The sequence below is a fragment of the Bidens hawaiensis genome, unplaced genomic scaffold, assembly GCF_021521415.1.
Source record: "Bidens hawaiensis isolate Kalapana, Puna unplaced genomic scaffold, B.hawaiensis_p1.1 tig00008041_1, whole genome shotgun sequence".
NCBI lineage: Eukaryota > Viridiplantae > Streptophyta > Magnoliopsida > Asterales > Asteraceae > Bidens > Bidens hawaiensis.
The window spans coordinates 621,341-633,447 of record NW_027491565.1 but is presented as its reverse complement, the minus strand read 5'-3'; the positions used below and the strand labels follow the sequence as shown (position 1 = coordinate 633,447).

The following is a 12,107-nucleotide window of genomic DNA, read 5'->3' as shown; positions in this document are numbered from 1 at the left end:
CTTTAATTCGGACCACCTAGGATACTTGAAACAATAAGTGCACCATGAACGGGTGGAGGAAATCCATGCACGGGTCCCGCCATTGAGTGGAGGAAATCCTGCATGGGTCCCCTTCACTCCCGTCATGTCATTGATATTATGTTGGAGACTTGCCGGTGAACTTAATGAGCATTTAATATAACGACGTCTGATGGAGAGAGATTGAGAGAGGTTTAAATTATCATTTTGGACATTCTATCAGCATTACAATGCAATATATATATATATAACTATATTTATACATATATATTTAAGTAAATCGTGATGGTCAAAACTGGTTTGTAATCGATTGAAACAGTATGTTCGGAACTTGTTTATAATTTTTTTACAGAAATCGTCCGGTTAACCGAACCGAAACCGGCTAAAACCGGTCAAAACCCGAACCGAAACCGATTGTAACATGGAAAGAAACCGGTTTCAACCCGAACCGAAACCAATCATAAACCATTTTTGACTTTTGTTGACCAAACCGAACCGGTGTTAACCCAAACCGGTTATGAATTTTACACCAGTTTGTGCAACTCAAATGCAACCTAGAGGTGGGCAAATAAACCGGTTAACTGACCGACCTAAAATCGAACCGAAACTGAACCGATTTGAAACCAATTATGTAGAAACTGGTTTGGAACCGATTGAAACTGTAGGTTCGCAACTGGTTTGTAATTTTCTTCGCCGAAACCGGTTCCAAACCGGTTAACCAAACCAAAACCGGTTCCAACCCGAACCGAAACCAATCATAAACCGGTTTTTAACAAAAAACGGTTTTCACAAAACGGTTTTGAGTTTTAAACCGGTTTGTGCAAATAAAAGTTTATTAAGGGATCTAAAATGTCAACACTTGAAACACATGTACCAAACCACACAATACTCAAAACACATTGTCCAAAGCTTAAAAAAAACCCCCAATTAACAAACAAAACCCTTAAAACCCTAAAAACCTCACAAACCATTTTCATTCATTCGCCAGCTCAACAACAACAATGGCGACTAAGCCAGAAGCTAGGGTTACACGTGCGAGAAGGATGACGCCACACTTACCTAACGAACCTGACTACGAGCGGTTACGTGAGCTCTTCAGCCACCATATTCACTCGTTCGATCACTTCATTGAGTGCGGCTTAGAGAAGGCGCTCATGAATATCAAGCCGATTGAAGTTGTGGATCCTTCTACTGAGTTGAAGCTAAGGAATATCCTTTTGTTTTGTTATTGAAGTTGAATTGGTTCAGTTAGGCTAGTTTAGATATATTTGTAGCTTGAATTATATTTATTTATACGTATACACACAAACACATACAGTTATTGTGTTTGTTTGAATAGTTTTGACGCTGTAATGAAAATATGAAATCGGTAAAGTTAGTTTAGTTTAGATATTATATGCAGCTTGAATTATGTTTATGTATATGTATATGTATACACACACACACACACAAACACATACAGTACTTGTGTTTGTAGAATAGTTTGACTTTATAATGATCTTGGTGAAGTTAGGTTAGTTTAGATGTTATATGCAGCTTGAATTGTATATATGTAGTAGAACCGTTTCAGTAATTGTGTTTGGTTGATTAATTATTATGATGTCATGAATTTGGTGAAGTTAGGTTAGTTCAGTTTAGATTAGATATTATATGCAGCTTGAAATATGTTTATGAATATGTATATGTATACACACACACTCACAGACACAGTACTTGTGTTTGTTGAATAGTTTTGACTCTGTAATGATCTCGGTGAAGTTAGGTTAGTTTAGATATTATATGCAGCTTGAATTGTATATATTGTAATTGTAGCATAGTTGTTTCAGTAGTTGTGTTTGCTTCATTAGTTATTATGCAGTATCAAATCAGTAAAGTTAGGTTAATGTAGATATTATATGCAGCTTGAATTATATTTATGTATATGCATATGCATATGCATATGCATATGCATGCGCATATATGCATCATATGCATATGCATATATGCATATGCATATGAATTATATATATGCATATGCATATATAAATATAATTCATATGCATATGCACACACAAACAGACACAGTAATTGTGTTTGCTTGATTAATTTTGAAGCTATAATGAAATCAATAAAGTTAGGCTAAATTAGATATTAATATATTTAATACAACTTGAATTTGTATATATTTTTTTTGTTAATTCTTGACCTGTATCTTACTCTGGTTTGATAAACCTGAGTTATATCCTCCTCAAAAGGAACGCAGTTCTAGGCAAGTTCGTGAAGCTTTATATCCTTATGAGGTAAAGTGTGTACATTGATAGATAATTTAGTTTCTTCTACGGTGAAATTAGAAACACATAATTATAAACTTATTGGATTATCTGTGTTTTTGATTTACAGTGTAGACAAGCTAAAATTTCGTATACTGGTAAGTTTTTGGTGAATGTATGCTTCCAATATGGTGATGGTTCCAATGCACCTGTTATTAGAGAGCAACTTAATTTTGGGCAGTTGCCTATTATGTTGAAGGTAAGGGAATGTATATATTTATTAGGTTTATAGATTGTACAGTTTAATTATACTAAAGTTTTAAGGTGTGTAGAGTTACTAAACATCTCTTAATAGGAAACGTTTAACATGACTGACATTTAAGGTTTTCTGAAACTTTTTGCAGTCAAAACTTTGTCACCTTAGAGATGCTGATCCTCATAAACTGGTGTCCTGTAAAGAAGAAGCATCAGAAATGGGCGGGTAAGTTACTTTTATAATTAAAGAATGTAGTTTTGTCACTTTTTTTGTGGAAGCATTCATGCGCTCACCATCTTACATCATATAGGTACTTTATATTAAATGGACTTGAGAGAGTTGTCAGACTATTAATTGTTCCAAAGAGAAACTATGTAAGTTACTATTTATGCTTTACATATATTATTTTATTATTTTAATTGATTAAGATTTTAGCTAAGCATTGCTACATTGGATACTTGCAGCCAACTAGTATGTCCAGAGGTTCATTTCGCAACCGAAGAGAAGGGTTCACTGATAAAGCTGTGGTTATAAGGTTAACTTTCTTTTGTAATACAAGGATATCTTTAATGTAGATTTTCTGTACGTTAAACAACAAATATATTTTAAACTTGTTGATTGTTTTTTTTTTTCTGTTCTTTTCTCAGATGCGTTAGAGAAGATCAATCTGCTGTAACCGTCAATTTATATTATATTAGCAATGGGGGTGCAAGTGTTGGATTTCGGTTAGTATGAATATGGTGCAACAGAAGTTTTATGTTACTTTAAATTGTGAATGCCAGCTATTCTTACTCTGTAATGTGTGTAGGATACGAGGGAAGGAGAACTTGTTACCCATAGGTCTTGTTTTGAAGGTAGAAATTGCACATTGTCTAGTAGAATCTAATTACCTGTACTAATTTATTCACTCTCGTTTCAACAGGCTCTTATTGATACTACTGATCAAGAAATTTTCTTAAGGTTGACATCTGTGTACAATGAGAAATATGAAAAGGCAAAAGGTTGTGTTGGCACTCAGATTTTGAATGAAAGAGCAACGATGATTATTGATGAAGTTAATAAAATGGAGTTATATACCCGCATCAAGTGTCTGGAGTACATCGGTAATTATTTTTCTTTTATATAATTTTTTGTTACTCTTCATATTTCATTAGTCAACTCATTTTTCAGATGCATAAATGTTATTTTTTTCCCCATTTTAATCAGGAGAGTTCTTTAAACCTTTTATGGAAGGAATGGAACACAAAAGTCTCGCTGCTGTAAGTCTCATTTCTATTTCTCTATTAATTTTTGGATTTTACTCTCCTTTTTGTTGTCTTACATCAACAATAACCTTTCTATAGGTTGCTGAAGCTGTTCTGAGCGATTTTGTATTGGTCCACCTTTATAACAATTTTGATAAATTTAATCTATTAATGTAAGCATTTTTTGCTTTTGTTATTATGTTTTGGATTTGAAAGGTTTGACATATTCTTTTATTCAGTTTTATGGTGCAGAAACTTTTCTCGTATGTTGATCAAACCTCTATACCCGATAACCCTGATTCCTTGCAAACTCATGAAGTTCTGCCTCCAGGTCAATTGGTTACAATATGTATTAAGGTAAAATACAAGTTGATTATAACTTTATACAATAAAATAATCAGAAGTTCGTGTATTAACATTTTTTTAACTTATTTTCAGAAAAGGCTACAGGACTGGCTGCTTACATCTAAACGACGACTTCAAGATGAAGTTAAAAGCCCAAAGAATAACTTTGCTTTTGGCAGCTGTATGCTCTCTTTTCTTATATGGCTTATGAAGACAAACTTTTCATTAACTTAACTATGCTTTATGTTTTTTGGTTTGGATTATTTCAGTAGCTGACATAACGAAAATATTGGATAAAAATCCTGGAAAACAAGTTGGTTCAGCTATTGAAAATATGTTAAAAACTGGAAGATTAGATTCACAGTTGGATCTTGATCTGAAGGAGGTATTTATTTAACTTGTAAAAAAAGCTGTTATCTGTTTAGTTATAAACTTAGTTCTGGTATCTTTATTGTTTTGTAGAAAGCTGGTATGACTGTGCAAGCAGAAAGGCTTAATTATCTTCGGTTTCTGTCACATTTTAGAGCTGTTCACAGAGGCTCATCACTCGCTGGACTTCGCACAACAAGCGTGCGTAAGTTGTTGCCAGAGTATGTATATTTTTTTCTACTCCAATATTATTTATGTAGTTTAGATCTCTTTTCTTTCCTTCACACTGTTTTATGCTCTTTTTCATTGACATATTCACAGGTCATGGGGTTTTGTATGCCCTGTTCACACACCAGATGGCACTCCATGTGGACTGCTTAACCATTTAACGGCCACATGTCGTAAGTTTTTAGAAAACAATTTTTTATATGTTTTTATTTTATAAGTTAACTTGGTATTAAGATGATTTACAAATTGGTTACAGGTATCACTTCCTATTATGATTCAGAAAGAAAAATTAGAGATTTCTCAAAAATACAAAAATCTATTGTGAGTGTTTTGATAGCTGCGGGTATGAGCCCTTCACCAGATCTCAAAGCTGGTCCTCCTGAATTTCTTCATGTTCTGCTTGATGGCCGTGTTGTTGGTATTATACGAAATGATAGAATCGAGAAAACTGTCACCCACTTAAGGAAATTAAAACTATCAGCCGCATCAATGGTTTGCTTTTGTTCACTTAAAAAGAACTCTTTATGTTTTTTTACCCTCTGTTAGTTAATTTACATTAATTAACAGATCCCTGAAGATTTAGAGGTGGGACATGTACCTATTAGCATGGGGGGAGCATATCCTGGTCTGTACCTTTTCACAAATCCTGCAAGATTTATTCGACCCGTTAGACAGAAATTTTCATCTTCAGAAGAGAATAACAATATTGAACTGATTGGACCATTTGAACAGGTAAGTTTATGAGTATTTTTATGGGCTTTGTTGATATGACTATCAGTGTCTTCATTATTGTTTAAGGCCATATGCTGATTTATATTGGTAGGTGTATATGGAAATAGAGTGCCCAGATGGAGGAAATGGTGGAAGATTAGACGAGTTTCCTGCAACTCATGAAGAAATTCATCCAACTGGAATACTTAGTGTTGTTGGCAATCTTACCCCTTGGTCTGATCATAATCAAAGTCCTAGAAATATGTACCAGTGTCAGGTCTTTATCTTGTTATTTCAAATATTTTTTACTCTGTATGTTTGTATACCCGTGTCACCATTTTTGTTGATTTACTTTTGAACTTGTAGATGGCAAAACAAACAATGGGTTTCTCTTCACAAGGAATCAATTGTCGTGCAGATCAGAAGCTGTATCACCTTCAGGTTTGAATTGTCTGATTAACTATGAATTATAAGTATATCTTTTAGTTGTATATATATAATATTTCTTGACTTGGTTATTGCAGACACCTCAAACCCCAATTGTGCGCACTGCTACTTATGAAAAATACAGGATCGATGATTCACCATTAGGGACAAATGCAATTGTGGCAGTGCTGGCTTATACAGGGCAAGTGTTTTGTTAAATATGTTAACTATGTTTTTTTTATTCATGGTTATTTATTTGATTCAATATAATAAACAGATACGACATGGAAGATGCCATGGTGTTAAATAGATCGTCTGCTGACCGTGGGTTTGCTCATGGTCACATTTATCAGGTACTAAATATATTTATTTATACAATTAAGAAAATAAAATTAAAAAATGATTAATATGCTATAAATGTTATTTGCAGACTGAATCTATTGATTTGGCTGACGAAAAGATCAAATCTGGTGGTGCAAGTAAGATCTTTAGAAGAAGCACTTTAGATAAGAAATCACATTCGTTTATCGATGCAGACGGTCTTCCATATGTTGGGCAGGATCGTCCTTTTTCTTTATTTTTTTTAATTCTTCATTATGATATATTTTTCTGTTAACTGTCAACTACTAACTTTCAGAAAATAGAGCCTGGAGAACCATATTATACCACATATAATGAAGTGACAGGCACTTCATTCAGTCAAAAATTGAAAGGTTCAGAACCCGTAATAGTTGATTATGTCAACGTCGATGTCAAAAACAAAAAGCAGCTAAACAAGGTGCGTTTTTAAGTCTTCTATCTTTCCGTTACTATCAACACGGTCCATTGAAATTAATTTTTAAATAAATTTTATTATATAATATTATTACAGGCAAACATACGTCTCCGCCGTCGCAGAAATCCTATAATCGGTGATAAATTTAGCAGTAGACACGGGCAAAAAGGTGTATGTTCTCAGCTATGGGATGATGTTGATATGCCATTTTCTGGAGTTACTGGAATGCGACCCGATCTTATTATCAATCCTCACGCGTTTCCTTCTAGAATGACAATTGCAATGCTTCTAGAATCTATTGCTGCAAAGGTATCGATATCATAATCTGTTATTTGATTAACTTGTATGTATGTAATGCTCATATTATGTTAAGTAAAGGGAGGTGCGTTACACGGGAAATTTGTGGATGCGACACCGTTCCCAGTCTCGAAGAAGTCAGATGAAAATGAAAATGTTTCACTTGTGGATGAACTTGGTTCCATGTTAACGGCTCGTGGGTTTACTCCCTGTGGTACTGAGGTTTTGTACAGTGGAGTTTATGGGACGGAATTAACGTGTGGGATTTTTCTTGGTCCTGTTTATTATCAAAGACTTAAGGCATATGGTTTCCGATAAGTATCAGGTACGTTTTTTTACAAAAGTTTTAGTTATAAATATTAATTTGTAGCTCATGATAATAACATTGTTTTAGGTGAGAGCAACCGGAACTGTGGATCAAGTGACACGTCAGCCAATAAAAGGAAGGAAGGAAGGAGGCGGTATTCGATTTGGTGAGATGGAACGCGACTCCCTTCTTGCGCACGGGGCAGCTTATACGTTACATGATAGGCTTCACGCAAGTTCTGATCGTCACATTGCTGACGTGTGTTCACTATGTGGAAGCATTCTGACGACAACACTAATTCAGAACCAGAAGAAAGTAACGAGGGAGATTGCCGGGCTGCCACCAGGCAGAGTCCCGAAAAAAGTGAAGTGTGTTGCTTGCGATACAAGTAAAGGTATGGAGACCGTTGCGATGCCTTATGTTTTTAGATATTTGGCTGCTGAGCTGGCTGCTATGAACATACAAGTGACACTCAAACTAAGTAATGGAGCAAGTGCTTGAAAGTTAAATTTAATTTAAGTTAATTTTGGGGAAAGGTTTATTTGAACTTACTTTTTTGCTAGTTTTGAGAATGAGAGATGTATCCTGTTCTAATTTCAAACCTCTGTCTTTTTTTGTTGAAACCAGAATGTTTATAGTGTTCTCATATGATATCCATCAATTTTGTTTTCATTTTTTTTTTATTTTAAAGGGTCTTTTTAATATATTGTTTTAAGGGTGAGAATTGTTTCTGTCTTTTCATTTATTTTTTAATAACGTTTAGATATATAAAAAATATTATTTAAAAATCAGCAATATATATTTGATTAGAAAATATATTTTTCTTCATTTTCATCAAATATACTTAATAAAGTAGATAAAATATTGTGAGATCATATAAATAAATATTAATTCTTATTTATTATATATTAAAAAATATATATTTTTGTACAAACTCTGTTTTTTTAAAAAAATTATATCGGTGTGTTCACTAAACAAAACTGAACAAGACTATATTAGTGTTTTTTAAACTTAATTATTAAAAGTTATGAAAAAAAAACAATATTAGAGATAATACAAATTAGTGTGAAAAAAAATTAAAAATAAAAACGCATCTTGACATGCGACAGTGAAAAAGGAGAATAGGTTGCAATCTCTTTTTCTACGACGACCGGTTTAGTTATTTTCTTGCTTGCTTAATTTTGTTTCCAAACAGTGAGACAACCCATCTAAATTTCGCCAATGAGAATAGTCTAATAAACTTAAGTGGCTTGAACAAAATATGATTGTCTAGACGAGTTCAATGAGAATAGTCTAATAAATTCAAGTAACCTGAACAAAATTTGATTGTCTAGACGAGTTGATTGTGTATTAAATGGGACAATGGTAATCTATAAAATATATAACATGGTGCTTTAATAAAAAAATATTATAACTAAATGTAAAATTTCGAACAAAAAAAATCAAGTCATTTTCTCAAAACCATCAAGACAGACGACATTTTTCTAAACAACAATTTTAGATGCTAAAAAAGAAAATAACTTAATTCTCCGTTTTGCTTCCACGTTATTTTAATTCTCCGCAAATATGAAGTTTGTTCGACATGTCTTTCTCGATGTCATCTTTGTCGATTTTCAGACCCATTTTTGAGTTACCTCAAAAATATTAAGTGGGGTTACTACATAGTAATGAAGAAATAAAACTTAATGATGAATCTGGACTTAACACATGAGGTAATAATTCTTTTTGAACAACAACCGATACATATAACCTGCTTCTAATTCTACTTCAATGTCCATGTTAGGGCTCAAACACTTGACCTCCAGAGGAAGGGGCACCTTATAACACCCCAAAATACCATTGGATCAAATGCCCTTTGATACCTAAGGTAATAAATAAGTAATACAAAAATAACACGTGTCATCTTTTCTTACGAATAACCAATTCAGGGTACACATCAATCGACGGTAAAAGTTAACATCGAACTTTGACATTGATCCAACATTTTTTTCAGCAAGAGTAAAAGCGTGTTGGATGTGACAAATGAAACATGAAACATAACTAATCTACCTGCATCTGGATACTTATGTAGTTTAGCTTTCTGATGGTTAAGAATACAACTAGGTGAAGTTGTTTGTTCTTGGCACATCATGCTACTCAAACATTTGACATTTTTGTTTCGAGCTCAAAGATGTAACACTAACATATAAATTAAATTCCTATTAAATAAAAAACAAAATTAACAAATTTAAGATTTCATGATTTATAAGTTGATAGAGATTGAAAGGTAATTAAAGAGTTGCCTCCTAAGAGGAAAAAAACATACAACTTTTGTAAATAAATAAATTCATATTTACGGTAATAAAAAAATTAACTTCTCCAATTTTGGTAATAAATCAAGACCCAACAATGTACCGATAAAATTGTGTGTTACAAAACAAAACTATGAACAATTTTTTGGTGTAAAAAACAAGAACACGTAGCAAAAGTCATACTTTGACTTTTGACAATTTTGACTTTTGTAACTTTTAAAACGTGTATTCTTTGACCGTCTCTTCTTCTTCATATTCATTCATGTTCATGTTCAATGGCAATGACATTGACGTCATCTTCGTCTTTAAAGTTAACATAAGCTTCTTAGTCGTCGTTAAAGTTTTTGTTTTCGGTTCTCTTACGATTTTCTCTTCGGCAAATAACGGACTTGACACGTCATTATACGAACAAGCACTTCCTAACTAAGTTCTTCAACTCCACTTCCGGTGTAGGTGGCGGTGGCGACGGTGATGGCGGTGAAGCAATGACAATGATGGAGTCAGTTAATACTTCTTCTACGCCTGTGACAGTAAATTACAGATAACCAGAGTAATTATTATTTTTAGTTGTGAACCACAACCAAAGTAATTACAATATAACATTACAAAAGATGACGTATAATAATAATAATAATATAATTCCAAAACCATAGAGTAATTATTTTTATTCTGATGTCAGCATAATTATGCTAGTTATTTGTACTCTTAGCACGTTAAATCTATTTGTATCTGATTCTAACACAACTCTTGGAATCAAAATAGTAACATAATTGACAAGTTTTGGATACCTTGAGATTTTGGAGGGTGGTGGTTGATGGAAGAAATCAAATATTTGTATATGTAAATAACCATGCAAATAACACCAAACATGTTGACATGTTGAGGAACAACGATGGCAGCAAACAAGGAGAGAAAAACAATGCAGGAGAAAATCCAGTTGGAAGACATTATGACTTGATTAAGAATTATGAATTATAATTATTGGAGGTGATAGTTTTATAACTTTTCTAGCATATTACTTTCCATTTGTATTTATGGGAACTTATTCTATTTAAGTAAATTAGTTCAATATATTTCAATTAGACCCTAAATAAATATTGGCATAGCGTAAATATTACTTATTAGTTTCAACTAGAAACGTTTTCGCGCGCTGCAGCGAAAGCGTTGATACAAGTAGACTTGCATGTCACGATGGAGGCATTAATGAAATATAATGTTAATAAAGTTCGTTCTAGTAAATATCCCCGTGCATTGCACCGTGAGCGACCATTGATACATGTAAACCTGCACATCACGATGAGGACATTAATAAAACATAAAGTTAATAAAGTTTGCTTGTGTGTTACGACGACTCTATTATGAATGAAGTTTACATCAAAATGAAGTTAAAGTGCATATGAAAAATGAATCGAAAATTACTATTCAGGGATATTTAATATTTAGTTATAATCATATAATAATAGAATAATAGTTATAATGAAATCATATTATAAGATAATCTTGTAAATCAATAAATGTATGGACTATGGTTCAACATAGCACCACATAACAAATTGGATGTGGCTCAATGGTAGAGCATACACTTTACTAATGAGAGGTAGGGATTCTAACCTTACTATCACTAATTTATATGGGAGATGGCCCTGGCTTGCCATGGTTCAAGTCCTAATCTCACCCGGTTTTACCGGCCCCTCGTTGTCGTGCTGTTTGGCGGGCGTGAGGGTCAGGTTTTATCCGGGGAATCCCTCAATAGGTGGACCGCTAGGGGCTCCGTCTGTCCGGACTCGTGGCCGGCTCGAGCTACCTTTAGCCAATGGGGGCTACCTGACGTTACTTAGTTAGTCGTTCCAAAAAAAAGTTGATTGCAAATACTCAAATAACTAACTTGGCACACATGTTTAAATCTAAATGGTTAATATTATGAATTTGTGAGATAACCACTATTTGGTTTTTAATATATATATATATATATATATATATATATATATATATATATATATATATATATATATATATATATATAATGGTTATGGTGATCCATATTCTCTTGCAATTTTATGCATAAGGCTCTATTTTTTTTATTAATGTGGAGTATGTTTATTAATATACAAGACGAGAAGGTTAGAAATCTGTGTATTGAATAAAAATGAATAATTAAATAGTTAGTAATACAGATTTATGATTTATAAATCAATATTTTGAATTAAGATATAATGAAATTGCATGTAAGGGAGAGATGATGTTTCATATGACTATGTTCGATTCTTGTCCCCAGCATTTAGTTTCAGAGGCATCAGGATTCGGAATGTTGATGGGAGACTAGGCGAGTAGGTGATTTTCACTGGTTGAATCATTGAATTGAACATGTTTTATCTCGCCGCACTGTCGTGCCTTCGGGCGAGTGTTTACAGACATTGGTCTTATGTGAGGGTTTTTCTCGGATCGAAAGACGAGTATATCCTAATATGGTGAATTTAGTCGGTAATCCACTTAATCCACTTAGAGAATTTGTTGGCCGTTAAAAAAAGTTACAAACTTTGTATGTTTTACTGCAAAAAATATGAATTGAGTGAAATAAAAAAAAGGCATGA

The 12,107-nt window shown here is 33.2% G+C and overlaps 1 pseudogene across 1 annotated transcript; it reads left to right on the top strand.

The window, feature by feature from the left end:
- The first annotated feature begins 926 nt into the window (after positions 1–926).
- Positions 927–7,819, top strand: LOC143636753 (DNA-directed RNA polymerase I subunit 2-like; annotated as a pseudogene). Its single transcript, XR_013154301.1, has 27 exons — positions 927–1,227; positions 2,215–2,297; positions 2,398–2,526; positions 2,672–2,748; positions 2,834–2,897; positions 2,988–3,058; positions 3,171–3,248; positions 3,332–3,377; positions 3,446–3,626; positions 3,730–3,782; positions 3,867–3,940; positions 4,007–4,124; positions 4,206–4,293; positions 4,382–4,497; positions 4,575–4,702; positions 4,803–4,882; positions 4,966–5,201; positions 5,277–5,441; positions 5,533–5,697; positions 5,787–5,861; positions 5,945–6,048; positions 6,124–6,199; positions 6,277–6,405; positions 6,484–6,624; positions 6,718–6,930; positions 7,000–7,243; positions 7,313–7,819. The product of XR_013154301.1 is annotated as a DNA-directed RNA polymerase I subunit 2-like (transcript).
- The last annotated feature ends 4,288 nt before the right edge of the window (positions 7,820–12,107 follow it).